Genomic DNA, 12500 nt, shown 5'->3' with positions numbered 1-12500 from the left:
GATGCCTGCCCTCGAACTGTGATGATGGACTACCCGACTCGCCAATAATATTGGGTTCTGGTGTATTGAAATACAGGAGCTGCTGGATTTGTGTGTTTTCTTACCCCCTCACCATAGTTTGTCAAATGTTTAAACAACTGAACTTATATTCAAGGTTTGTTTCTCTTCATATGTTTTACTGGTTTACATTTGTCTCAGCAACCTGTTGAATGATTCTTCTGCTTTCAAAACAAAATGACAACAGGATGAATGCACACACTTGAAAATACAATACATGCAATGTTATGCATCATAGTGATGCAACCTCCTTTCAGTTTCATACTGCATGTCAATTGAAATCCTTACTGAAATGCACACCTTCTCAAGATTGCGCTTGACTGGCATGTCAGGCACTCAATTACAGCTGTATTATCAAGACAATGTGTTCGTTTTGTAAAATATAGTTCCGGTCTGGTGTGGCACCCCAGCTAACGCACAACGTTGCCACAATGTTGCCACAACGTGGCGTCTTAGCAGGGACTGTCTGCGGCGCGCTGGTGTGTCCCGGGCTTTAGAGTAGAGAGACAGTTCAACTGTAAGTATGAACGGCAGAAACGGATATTGCCTTCCCTTTAAGTAGAGCGTCAGGGACAGCATTCCTGGCTTACGGCCATACTAGCCTGAATACGCCCGATCTCGTCCGATCTCGGAAGCTAAGCAGGCTCGGGCCTGGTCAGTACTTGCATGGGAGACCGCCTGGGAATACCAGGTGCTGTAAGCTTTTGCATCTTTTACACACCAGAGGGCGACAAATCACGAGTTTTAACTTTGGATACACGCAATTTCATCATTATTTCAGATTTGACTTCCCCAAATACACAGGCATACAATAGATCTTGTTCTCCAACGTAAACGGTCCCTAGTAACTAGGGTACATTCGTAAATAAATTGAGCATCATGGCTAGAAGTTACTAAATTTTGCCTAATCTTTCTCATCGAGAAATGACACAATTACAGCAACACAAAAAGGAACTCCACCGGACAAAGTTCAGTGCTCACAAGGAGCCTCATTCAACTCACACGGTTCCATTCCCATTCATGCAAAGCACGAAAGTGTCAAACTTGGGAACATACTTGAGAGCAAAGATCACATTCAATCTCATTCAAGGCACGGATGTGAATGCAACGGGATGAAATTACTGAAATGATGCCTGCCCTCGAACTGTGATGATGGACTACCCGACTCGCCAATAATATTGGGTTCTGGTGTATTGAAATACAGGAGCTGCTGGATTTGTGTGTTTTCTTACCCCCTCACCATAGTTTGTCAAATGTTTAAACAACTGAACTTATATTCAAGGTTTGTTTCTCTTCATATGTTTTACTGGTTTACATTTGTCTCAGCAACCTGTTGAATGATTCTTCTGCTTTCAAAACAAAATGACAACAGGATGAATGCACACACTTGAAAATACAATACATGCAATGTTATGCATCATAGTGATGCAACCTCCTTTCAGTTTCATACTGCATGTCAATTGAAATCCTTACTGAAATGCACACCTTCTCAAGATTGCGCTTGACTGGCGTGTCAGGCACTCAATTACAGCTGTTTTATCAAGACAAATGTGTTCGTTTTGTAAAATATAGTTCCGGTCTGGTGTGGCACCCCAGCTAACGCACAACGTTGCCACAACGTTTCGTGTTAGCAGGGACTGTCTGCGGCGCGCTGGTGTGTCCCGGGCTTTAGAGTAGAGAGACAGTTCAACTGTAAGTATGAACGGCAGAAACGGATATTGCCTTCCCTTTAAGTAGAGCGTCAGGGACAGCCTCCCTGGCTTACGGCCATACTAGCCTGAATACGCCCGATCTCGTCCGATCTCGGAAGCTAAGCAGGCTCGGGCCTGGTCAGTACTTGGATGGGAGACCGCCTGGGAATACCAGGTGCTGTAAGCTTTTGCATCTTTTACACACCAGAGCGCGACAAATCACGAGTTTTAACTTTGGATACACGCAATTTCATCATTATTTCAGATTTGACTTCCCCAAATACACAGGCATACAATAGATCTTGTTCTCCAACGTAAACGGTCCCTAGTAAATAGGGTACATTCGTAAATAAATTGAGCATCATGGCTAGAAGTGACTAAATGTTGCCTAATCTTTCTCATCGAGAAATGACACAATTACAGCAACACAAAAAGGAACTCCACCGGACAAAGATCAGTGCTCACAAGGAGCCTCATTCAACACACACGGTTCCATTCCCATTCATGCAAAGCACGAAAGTGTAAAACTTGGGAACATACTTGAGAGCAAAGATCACATTCAATCTCATTCAAGGCACGGATGTGAATGCAACGGGATGAAATTACTGAAATGATGCCTGCCCTCGAACTGTGATGATGGACTACCCGACTCGCCAATAATATTGGGTTCTGGTGTATTGAAATACAGGAGCTGCTGGATTTGTGTGTTTTCTTACCCCCTCACCATAGTTTGTCAAATGTTTAAACAACTGAACTTATATTCAAGGTTTGTTTCTCTTCATATGTTTTACTGGTTTACATTTGTCTCAGCAACCTGTTGAATGATTCTTCTGCTTTCAAAACAAAATGACAACAGGATGAATGCACACACTTGAAAATACAATACATGCAATGTTATGCATCATAGTGATGCAACCTCCTTTCAGTTTCATACTGCATGTCAATTGAAATCCTTACTGAAATGCACACCTTCTCAAGATTGCGCTTGACTGGCGTGTCAGGCACTCAATTACAGCTGTATTATCAAGACAATATGTTCGTTTTGTAATATATAGTTCCGGTCTGGTGTGGCACCCCAGCTAACGCACAACGTTGCCACAACGTTTCGTGTTAGCAGGGACTGTCTGCGGCGCGCTGGTGTGTCCCGGACTTTAGAGTAGAGAGAGAGTTCAACTGCAAGTATGAGCGGCAGAAACGGATATTGCCTTCCCTTTAAGTAGAGCGTCAGGGACAGCCTCCCTGGCTTACGGCCATACTAGCCTGAATACGCCCGATCTCGTCCGATCTCGGAAGCTAAGCAGGCTCGGGCCTGGTCAGTACTTGGATGGGAGACCGCCTGGGAATACCAGGTGCTGTAAGCTTTTGCATCTTTTACACACCAGAGGGCGACAAATCACGAGTTTTAACTTTGGATACACGCAATTTCATCATTATTTCAGATTTGACTTCCCCAAATACACAGGCATACAATAGATCTTGTTCTCCAACGTAAACGGTCCCTAGTAACTAGGGTACATTCGTAAATAAATTGAGCATCATGGCTAGAAGTGACTAAATGTTGCCTAATCTTTCTCATCGAGAAATGACACAATTACAGCAACACAAAAAGGAACTCCACCGGACAAAGTTCAGTGCTCACAAGGAGCCTCATTCAACACACACGGTTCCATTCCCATTCATGCAAAGCACGAAAGTGTAAAACTTGGGAACATACTTGAGAGCAAAGATCACATTCAATCTCATTCAAGGCACGGATGTGAATGCAACGGGATGAAATTACTGAAATGATGCCTGCCCTCGAACTGTGATGATGGACTACCCGACTCGCCAATAATATTGGGTTCTGGTGTATTGAAATACAGGAGCTGCTGGATTTGTGTGTTTTCTTACCCCCTCACCATAGTTTGTCAAATGTTTAAACAACTGAACTTATATTCAAGGTTTGTTTCTCTTCATATGTTTTACTGGTTTACATTTGTCTCAGCAACCTGTTGAATGATTCTTCTGCTTTCAAAACAAAATGACAACAGGATGAATGCACACACTTGAAAATACAATACATGCAATGTTATGCATCATAGTGATGCAACCTCCTTTCAGTCTCATACTGCATGTCAATAGAAATCCTTACTGAAATGCACACCTTCTCAAGATTGCGCTTGACTGGCGTGTCAGGCACTCAATTACAGCTGTTTTATCAAGAGAATGTGTTCGTTTTGTAATATATAGTTCCGGTCTGGTGTGGCACCCCAGCTAACGCACAACGTTGCCACAATGTTGCCACAACGTGGCGTGTTAGCAGGGACTGTCTGCGGCGCGCTGGTGTGTCCCGGGCTTTAGAGTAGAGAGACAGTTCAACTGTAAGTATGAGCGGCAGAAACGGATATTGCCTTCCCTTTAAGTAGAGCGTCAGGGACAGCCTCCCTGGCTTACGGCCATACTAGCCTGAATACGCCCGATCTCGGAAGCTAAGCAGGCTCGGGCCTGGTCAGTACTTGGATGGGAGACCGCCTGGGAATACCAGGTGCTGTAAGCTTTTGCATCTTTTACACACCAGAGGGCGACAAATCACGAGTTTTAACTTTGGATACACGCAATTTCATCATTATTTCAGATTTGACTTCCCCAAATACACAGGCATACAATAGATCTTGTTCTCCAACGTAAACGGTCCCTAGTAACTAGGGTACATTCGTAAATAAATTGAGCATCATGGCTAGAAGTGACTAAATGTTGCCTAATCTTTCTCATCGAGAAATGACACAATTACAGCAACACAAAAAGGAACTCCACCGGACAAAGTTCAGTGCTCACAAGGAGCCTCATTCAACACACACGGTTCCATTCCCATTCATGCAAAGCACGAAAGTGTAAAACTTGGGAACATACTTGAGAGCAAAGATCACATTCAATCTCATTCAAGGCACGGATGTGAATGCAACGGGATGAAATTACTGAAATGATGCCTGCCCTCGAACTGTGATGATGGACTACCCGACTCGCCAATAATATTGGGTTCTGGTGTATTGAAATACAGGAGCTGCTGGATTTGTGTGTTTTCTTACCCCCTCACCATAGTTTGTCAAATGTTTAAACAACTGAACTTATATTCAAGGTTTGTTTCTCTTCATATGTTTTACTGGTTTACATTTGTCTCAGCAACCTGTTGAATGATTCTTCTGCTTTCAAAACAAAATGACAACAGGATGAATGCACACACTTGAAAATACAATACATGCAATGTTATGCATCATAGTGATGCAACCTCCTTTCAGTTTCATACTGCATGTCAATAGAAATCCTTACTGAAATGCACACCTTCTCAAGATTGCGCTTGACTGGCGTGTCAGGCACTCAATTACAGCTGTTTTATCAAGAGAATGTGTTCGTTTTGTAATATATAGTTCCGGTCTGGTGTGGCACCCCAGCTAACGCACAACGTTGCCACAATGTTGCCACAACGTGGCGTGTTAGCAGGGACTGTCTGCGGCGCGCTGGTGTGTCCCGGGCTTTAGAGTAGAGAGACAGTTCAACTGTAAGTATGAACGGCAGAAACGGATATTGCCTTCCCTTTAAGTAGAGCGTCAGGGACAGCCTCATAGGCTTACGGCCATACTAGCCTGAATACGCCCGATCTCGTCCGATCTCGGAAGCTAAGCAGGCTCGGGCCTGGTCAGTACTTGGATGGGAGACCGCCTGGGAATACCAGGTGCTGTAAGCTTTTGCATCTTTTACACACCAGAGGGCGACAAATCACGAGTTTTAACTTTGGATACACGCAATTTCATCATTATTTCAGATTTGACTTCCCCAAATACACAGGCATACAATAGATCTTGTTCTCCAACGTAAACGGTCCCTAGTAACTAGGGTACATTCGTAAATAAATTGAGCATCATGGCTAGAAGTGACTAAATGTTGCCTAATCTTTCTCATCGAGAAATGACACAATTACAGCAACACAAAAAGGAACTCCACCGGACAAAGATCAGTGCTCACAAGGAGCCTCATTCAACACACACGGTTCCATTCCCATTCATGCAAAGCACGAAAGTGTAAAACTTGGGAACATACTTGAGAGCAAAGATCACATTCAATCTCATTCAAGGCACGGATGTGAATGCAACGGGATGAAATTACTGAAAAGATGCCTGCCCTCGAACTGTGATGATGGACTACCCGACTCGCCAATAATATTGGGTTCTGGTGTATTGAAATACAGGAGCTGCTCGATTTGTGTGTTTTCTTACCCCCTCACCATAGTTTGTCAAATGTTTAAACAACTGAACTTATATTCAAGGTTTGTTTCTCTTCATATGTTTTACTGGTTTACATTTGTCTCAGCAACCTGTTGAATGATTCTTCTGCTTTCAAAACAAAATGACAACAGGATGAATGCACACACTTGAAAATACAATACATGCAATGTTATGCATCATAGTGATGCAACCTCCTTTCAGTTTCATACTGTATGTCAATTGAAATCCTTATTGAAATGCACACCTTCTCAAGATTGAGCTTGACTGGCGTGTCAGGCACTCAATTACAGCTGTATTATCAAGACAATGTGTTCGTTTTGTAATATATAGTTCCGGTCTGGTGTGGCACCCCAGCTAACGCACAACGTTGCCACAATGTTGCCACAACGTGGCGTGTTAGCAGGGACTGTCTGCGGCGCGCTGGTGTGTCCCGGGCTTTAGAGTAGAGAGACAGTTCAACTGTAAGTATGAACGGCAGAAACGGATATTGCCTTCCCTTTAAGTAGAGCGTCAGGGACAGCCTCCCTGGCTTACGGCCATACTAGCCTGAATACGCCCGATCTCGTCCGATCTCGGAAGCTAAGCAGGCTCGGGCCTGGTCAGTACTTGGATGGGAGACCGCCTGGGAATACCAGGTGCTGTAAGCTTTTGCATCTTTTACACACCAGAGCGCGACAAATCACGAGTTTTAACTTTGGATACACGCAATTTCATCATTATTTCAGATTTGACTTCCCCAAATACACAGGCATACAATAGATCTTGTTCTCCAACGTAAACGGTCCCTAGTAAATAGGGTACATTCGTAAATAAATTGAGCATCATGGCTAGAAGTGACTAAATGTTGCCTAATCTTTCTCATCGAGAAATGACACAATTACAGCAACACAAAAAGGAACTCCACCGGACAAAGATCAGTGCTCACAAGGAGCCTCATTCAACACACACGGTTCCATTCCCATTCATGCAAAGCACGAAAGTGTAAAACTTGGGAACATACTTGAGAGCAAAGATCACATTCAATCTCATTCAAGGCACGGATGTGAATGCAACGGGATGAAATTACTGAAATGATGCCTGCCCTCGAACTGTGATGATGGACTACCCGACTCGCCAATAATATTGGGTTCTGGTGTATTGAAATACAGGAGCTGCTGGATTTGTGTGTTTTCTTACCCCCTCACCATAGTTTGTCAAATGTTTAAACAACTGAACTTATATTCAAGGTTTGTTTCTCTTCATATGTTTTACTGGTTTACATTTGTCTCAGCAACCTGTTGAATGATTCTTCTGCTTTCAAAACAAAATGACAACAGGATGAATGCACACACTTGAAAATACAATACATGCAATGTTATGCATCATAGTGATGCAACCTCCTTTCAGTTTCATACTGCATGTCAATTGAAATCCTTACTGAAATGCACACCTTCTCAAGATTGCGCTTGACTGGCGTGTCAGGCACTCAATTACAGCTGTTTTATCAAGACAAATGTGTTCGTTTTGTAAAATATAGTTCCGGTCTGGTGTGGCACCCCAGCTAACGCACAACGTTGCCACAACGTTTCGTGTTAGCAGGGACTGTCTGCGGCGCGCTGGTGTGTCCCGGGCTTTAGAGTAGAGAGACAGTTCAACTGTAAGTATGAACGGCAGAAACGGATATTGCCTTCCCTTTAAGTAGAGCGTCAGGGACAGCCTCCCTGGCTTACGGCCATACTAGCCTGAATACGCCCGATCTCGTCCGATCTCGGAAGCTAAGCAGGCTCGGGCCTGGTCAGTACTTGGATGGGAGACCGCCTGGGAATACCAGGTGCTGTAAGCTTTTGCATCTTTTACACACCAGAGCGCGACAAATCACGAGTTTTAACTTTGGATACACGCAATTTCATCATTATTTCAGATTTGACTTCCCCAAATACACAGGCATACAATAGATCTTGTTCTCCAACGTAAACGGTCCCTAGTAACTAGGGTACATTCGTAAATAAATTGAGCATCATGGCTAGAAGTGACTAAATGTTGCCTAATCTTTCTCATCGAGAAATGACACAATTACAGCAACACAAAAAGGAACTCCACCGGACAAAGATCAGTGCTCACAAGGAGCCTCATTCAACACACACGGTTCCATTCCCATTCATGCAAAGCACGAAAGTGTAAAACTTGGGAACATACTTGAGAGCAAAGATCACATTCAATCTCATTCAAGGCACGGATGTGAATGCAACGGGATGAAATTACTGAAATGATGCCTGCCCTCGAACTGTGATGATGGACTACCCGACTCGCCAATAATATTGGGTTCTGGTGTATTGAAATACAGGAGCTGCTGGATTTGTGTGTTTTCTTACCCCCTCACCATAGTTTGTCAAATGTTTAAACAACTGAACTTATATTCAAGGTTTGTTTCTCTTCATATGTTTTACTGGTTTACATTTGTCTCAGCAACCTGTTGAATGATTCTTCTGCTTTCAAAACAAAATGACAACAGGATGAATGCACACACTTGAAAATACAATACATGCAATGTTATGCATCATAGTGATGCAACCTCCTTTCAGTTTCATACTGCATGTCAATTGAAATCCTTATTGAAATGCACACCTTCTCAAGATTGCGCTTGACTGGCGTGTCAGGCACTCAATTACAGCTGTATTATCAAGACAATATGTTCGTTTTGTAATATATAGTTCCGGTCTGGTGTGGCACCCCAGCTAACGCACAACGTTGCCACAACGTTTCGTGTTAGCAGGGACTGTCTGCGGCGCGCTGGTGTGTCCCGGACTTTAGAGTAGAGAGAGAGTTCAACTGCAAGTATGAGCGGCAGAAACGGATATTGCCTTCCCTTTAAGTAGAGCGTCAGGGACAGCCTCCCTGGCTTACGGCCATACTAGCCTGAATACGCCCGATCTCGTCCGATCTCGGAAGCTAAGCAGGCTCGGGCCTGGTCAGTACTTGGATGGGAGACCGCCTGGGAATACCAGGTGCTGTAAGCTTTTGCATCTTTTACACACCAGAGGGCGACAAATCACGAGTTTTAACTTTGGATACACGCAATTTCATCATTATTTCAGATTTGACTTCCCCAAATACACAGGCATACAATAGATCTTGTTCTCCAACGTAAACGGTCCCTAGTAACTAGGGTACATTCGTAAATAAATTGAGCATCATGGCTAGAAGTGACTAAATGTTGCCTAATCTTTCTCATCGAGAAATGACACAATTACAGCAACACAAAAAGGAACTCCACCGGACAAAGTTCAGTGCTCACAAGGAGCCTCATTCAACACACACGGTTCCATTCCCATTCATGCAAAGCACGAAAGTGTAAAACTTGGGAACATACTTGAGAGCAAAGATCACATTCAATCTCATTCAAGGCACGGATGTGAATGCAACGGGATGAAATTACTGAAATGATGCCTGCCCTCGAACTGTGATGATGGACTACCCGACTCGCCAATAATATTGGGTTCTGGTGTATTGAAATACAGGAGCTGCTGGATTTGTGTGTTTTCTTACCCCCTCACCATAGTTTGTCAAATGTTTAAACAACTGAACTTATATTCAAGGTTTGTTTCTCTTCATATGTTTTACTGGTTTACATTTGTCTCAGCAACCTGTTGAATGATTCTTCTGCTTTCAAAACAAAATGACAACAGGATGAATGCACACACTTGAAAATACAATACATGCAATGTTATGCATCATAGTGATGCAACCTCCTTTCAGTTTCATACTGCATGTCAATAGAAATCCTTACTGAAATGCACACCTTCTCAAGATTGCGCTTGACTGGCGTGTCAGGCACTCAATTACAGCTGTTTTATCAAGAGAATGTGTTCGTTTTGTAATATATAGTTCCGGTCTGGTGTGGCACCCCAGCTAACGCACAACGTTGCCACAATGTTGCCACAACGTGGCGTGTTAGCAGGGACTGTCTGCGGCGCGCTGGTGTGTCCCGGGCTTTAGAGTAGAGAGACAGTTCAACTGTAAGTATGAACGGCAGAAACGGATATTGCCTTCCCTTTAAGTAGAGCGTCAGGGACAGCCTCCCTGGCTTACGGCCATACTAGCCTGAATACGCCCGATCTCGTCCGATCTCGGAAGCTAAGCAGGCTCGGGCCTGGTCAGTACTTGGATGGGAGACCGCCTGGGAATACCAGGTGCTGTAAGCTTTTGCATCTTTTACACACCAGAGGGCGACAAATCACGAGTTTTAACTTTGGATACACGCAATTTCATCATTATTTCAGATTTGACTTCCCCAAATACACAGGCATACAATAGATCTTGTTCTCCAACGTAAACGGTCCCTAGTAACTAGGGTACATTCGTAAATAAATTGAGCATCATGGCTAGAAGTGACTAAATGTTGCCTAATCTTTCTCATCGAGAAATGACACAATTACAGCAACACAAAAAGGAACTCCACCGGACAAAGTTCAGTGCTCACAAGGAGCTTCATTCAACACACACGGTTCCATTCCCATTCATGCAAAGCACGAAAGTGTAAAACTTGGGAACATACTTGAGAGCAAAGATCACATTCAATCTCATTCAAGGCACGGATGTGAATGCAACGGGATGAAATTACTGAAATGATGCCTGCCCTCGAACTGTGATGATGGACTACCCGACTCGCCAATAATATTGGGTTCTGGTGTATTGAAATACAGGAGCTGCTGGATTTGTGTGTTTTCTTACCCCCTCACCATAGTTTGTCAAATGTTTAAACAACTGAACTTATATTCAAGGTTTGTTTCTCTTCATATGTTTTACTGGTTTACATTTGTCTCAGCAACCTGTTGAATGATTCTTCTGCTTTCAAAACAAAATGACAACAGGATGAATGCACACACTTGAAAATACAATACATGCAATGTTATGCATCATAGTGATGCAACCTCCTTTCAGTTTCATACTGCATGTCAATTGAAATCCTTACTGAAATGCACACCTTCTCAAGATTGCGCTTGACTGGCGTGTCAGGCACTCAATTACAGCTGTTTTATCAAGACAATGTGTTCGTTTTGTAATATATAGTTCCGGTCTGGTGTGGCACCCCAGCTAACGCACAACGTTGCCACAACGTTTCGTGTTAGCAGGGACTGTCTGCGGCGCGCTGGTGTGTCCCGGACTTTAGAGTAGAGAGACAGTTCAATTGCAAGTATGAGCGGAAGAAACGGATATTGCCTTCCCTTTAAGTAGAGCGTCAGGGACAGCCTCCCTGGCTTACGGCCATACTAGCCTGAATACGCCCGATCTCGTCCGATCTCGGAAGCTAAGCAGGCTCGGGCCTGGTCAGTACTTGGATGGGAGACCGCCTGGGAATACCAGGTGCTGTAAGCTTTTGCATCTTTTACACACCAGAGGGCGACAAATCACGAGTTTTAACTTTGGATACACGCAATTTCATCATTATTTCAGATTTGACTTCCCCAAATACACAGGCATAGAATAGATCTTGTTCTCCAACGTAAACGGTCCCTAGTAACTAGTGTACATTCGTAAATAAATTGAGCATCATGGCTAGAAGTGACTAAATGTTGCCTAATCTTTCTCATCGAGAAATGACACAATTACAGCAACACAAAAAGGAACTCCACCGGACAAAGTTCAGTGCTCACAAGGAGCCTCATTCAACACACACGGTTCCATTCCCATTCATGCAAAGCACGAAAGTGTAAAACTTGGGAAAATACTTGAGAGCAAAGATCACATTCAATCTCATTCAAGGCACGGATGTGAATGCAACGGGATGAAATTACTGAAATGATGCCTGCCCTCGAACTGTGATGATGGACTACCCGACTCGCCAATAATATTGGGTTCTGGTGTATTGAAATACAGGAGCTGCTGGATTTGTGTGTTTTCTTACCCCCTCACCATAGTTTGTCAAATGTTTAAACAACTGAACTTATATTCAAGGTTTGTTTCTCTTCATATGTTTTACTGGTTTACATTTGTCTCAGCAACCTGTTGAATGATTCTTCTGCTTTCAAAACAAAATGACAACAGGATGAATGCACACACTTGAAAATACAATACATGCAATGTTATGCATCATAGTGATGCAACCTCCTTTCAGTTTCATACTGCATGTCAATTGAAATCCTTACTGAAATGCACACCTTCTCAAGATTGCGCTTGACTGGCGTGTCAGGCACTCAATTACAGCTGTTTTATCAAGAGAATGTGTTCGTTTTGTAATATATAGTTCCGGTCTGGTGTGGCACCCCAGCTAACGCACAACGTTGCCACAATGTTGCCACAACGTGGCGTGTTAGCAGGGACTGTCTGCGGCTGCGCTGGTGTGTCCCGGGCTTTAGAGTAGAGAGACAGTTCAACTGTAAGTATGAACGGCAGAAACGGATATTGCCTTCCCTTTAAGTAGAACGTCAGGGACAGCCTCCCCGGCTTACGGCCATACTAGCCTGAATACGCCAGATCTCGTCCGATCTCGGAAGCTAAGCAGGCTCGGGCCTGG

General features: G+C 43.7%; 10 non-coding genes and 1 pseudogene across 10 annotated transcripts in view; all 11 read left to right on the top strand.

Moving 5' to 3' along the window:
* Window positions 1–641: 641 nt before the first annotated feature.
* On the top strand, window positions 642–760 carry LOC136756266 (5S ribosomal RNA). Its single transcript, XR_010818362.1, has one exon. It is a non-coding gene; the product is annotated as a 5S ribosomal RNA (ribosomal RNA).
* A 1056-nt stretch (window positions 761–1816) lies between these two features.
* On the top strand, window positions 1817–1935 carry LOC136757391 (5S ribosomal RNA). The gene has a single exon (XR_010819419.1). It is a non-coding gene; the product is annotated as a 5S ribosomal RNA (ribosomal RNA).
* Window positions 1936–2990: 1055 nt separating this feature from the next.
* On the top strand, window positions 2991–3109 carry LOC136757379 (5S ribosomal RNA). The gene has a single exon (XR_010819407.1). It is a non-coding gene; the product is annotated as a 5S ribosomal RNA (ribosomal RNA).
* A 1066-nt stretch (window positions 3110–4175) lies between these two features.
* Window positions 4176–4284, top strand: LOC136757587 (uncharacterized; annotated as a pseudogene).
* A 1066-nt stretch (window positions 4285–5350) lies between these two features.
* Window positions 5351–5469, top strand: LOC136757367 (5S ribosomal RNA). Its single transcript, XR_010819396.1, has one exon. It is a non-coding gene; the product is annotated as a 5S ribosomal RNA (ribosomal RNA).
* A 1066-nt stretch (window positions 5470–6535) lies between these two features.
* On the top strand, window positions 6536–6654 carry LOC136757355 (5S ribosomal RNA). Its single transcript, XR_010819384.1, has one exon. It is a non-coding gene; the product is annotated as a 5S ribosomal RNA (ribosomal RNA).
* Window positions 6655–7710: 1056 nt separating this feature from the next.
* On the top strand, window positions 7711–7829 carry LOC136757344 (5S ribosomal RNA). The gene has a single exon (XR_010819377.1). It is a non-coding gene; the product is annotated as a 5S ribosomal RNA (ribosomal RNA).
* Window positions 7830–8884: 1055 nt separating this feature from the next.
* LOC136757333 (5S ribosomal RNA) lies at window positions 8885–9003 on the top strand. Its single transcript, XR_010819366.1, has one exon. It is a non-coding gene; the product is annotated as a 5S ribosomal RNA (ribosomal RNA).
* Window positions 9004–10069: 1066 nt separating this feature from the next.
* On the top strand, window positions 10070–10188 carry LOC136757320 (5S ribosomal RNA). The gene has a single exon (XR_010819354.1). It is a non-coding gene; the product is annotated as a 5S ribosomal RNA (ribosomal RNA).
* Window positions 10189–11243: 1055 nt separating this feature from the next.
* Window positions 11244–11362, top strand: LOC136757308 (5S ribosomal RNA). The gene has a single exon (XR_010819342.1). It is a non-coding gene; the product is annotated as a 5S ribosomal RNA (ribosomal RNA).
* Window positions 11363–12429: 1067 nt separating this feature from the next.
* Window positions 12430–12500, top strand: part of LOC136756678 (5S ribosomal RNA) — a 119-nt gene continuing 48 nt past the window's right edge. The window contains exon 1 of the ribosomal RNA XR_010818745.1: window positions 12430–12500. This exon is cut by the window's right edge and continues 48 nt beyond it. This is a non-coding gene — a ribosomal RNA (5S ribosomal RNA).

This window comes from Amia ocellicauda, chromosome 8 (genome assembly GCF_036373705.1).
Source record: "Amia ocellicauda isolate fAmiCal2 chromosome 8, fAmiCal2.hap1, whole genome shotgun sequence".
In the NCBI taxonomy this organism is placed as follows: domain Eukaryota; kingdom Metazoa; phylum Chordata; class Actinopteri; order Amiiformes; family Amiidae; genus Amia; species Amia ocellicauda.
The sequence above is the reverse complement of the archived record's forward strand: the minus strand, read 5'-3'. Positions and strand labels throughout refer to the sequence as shown.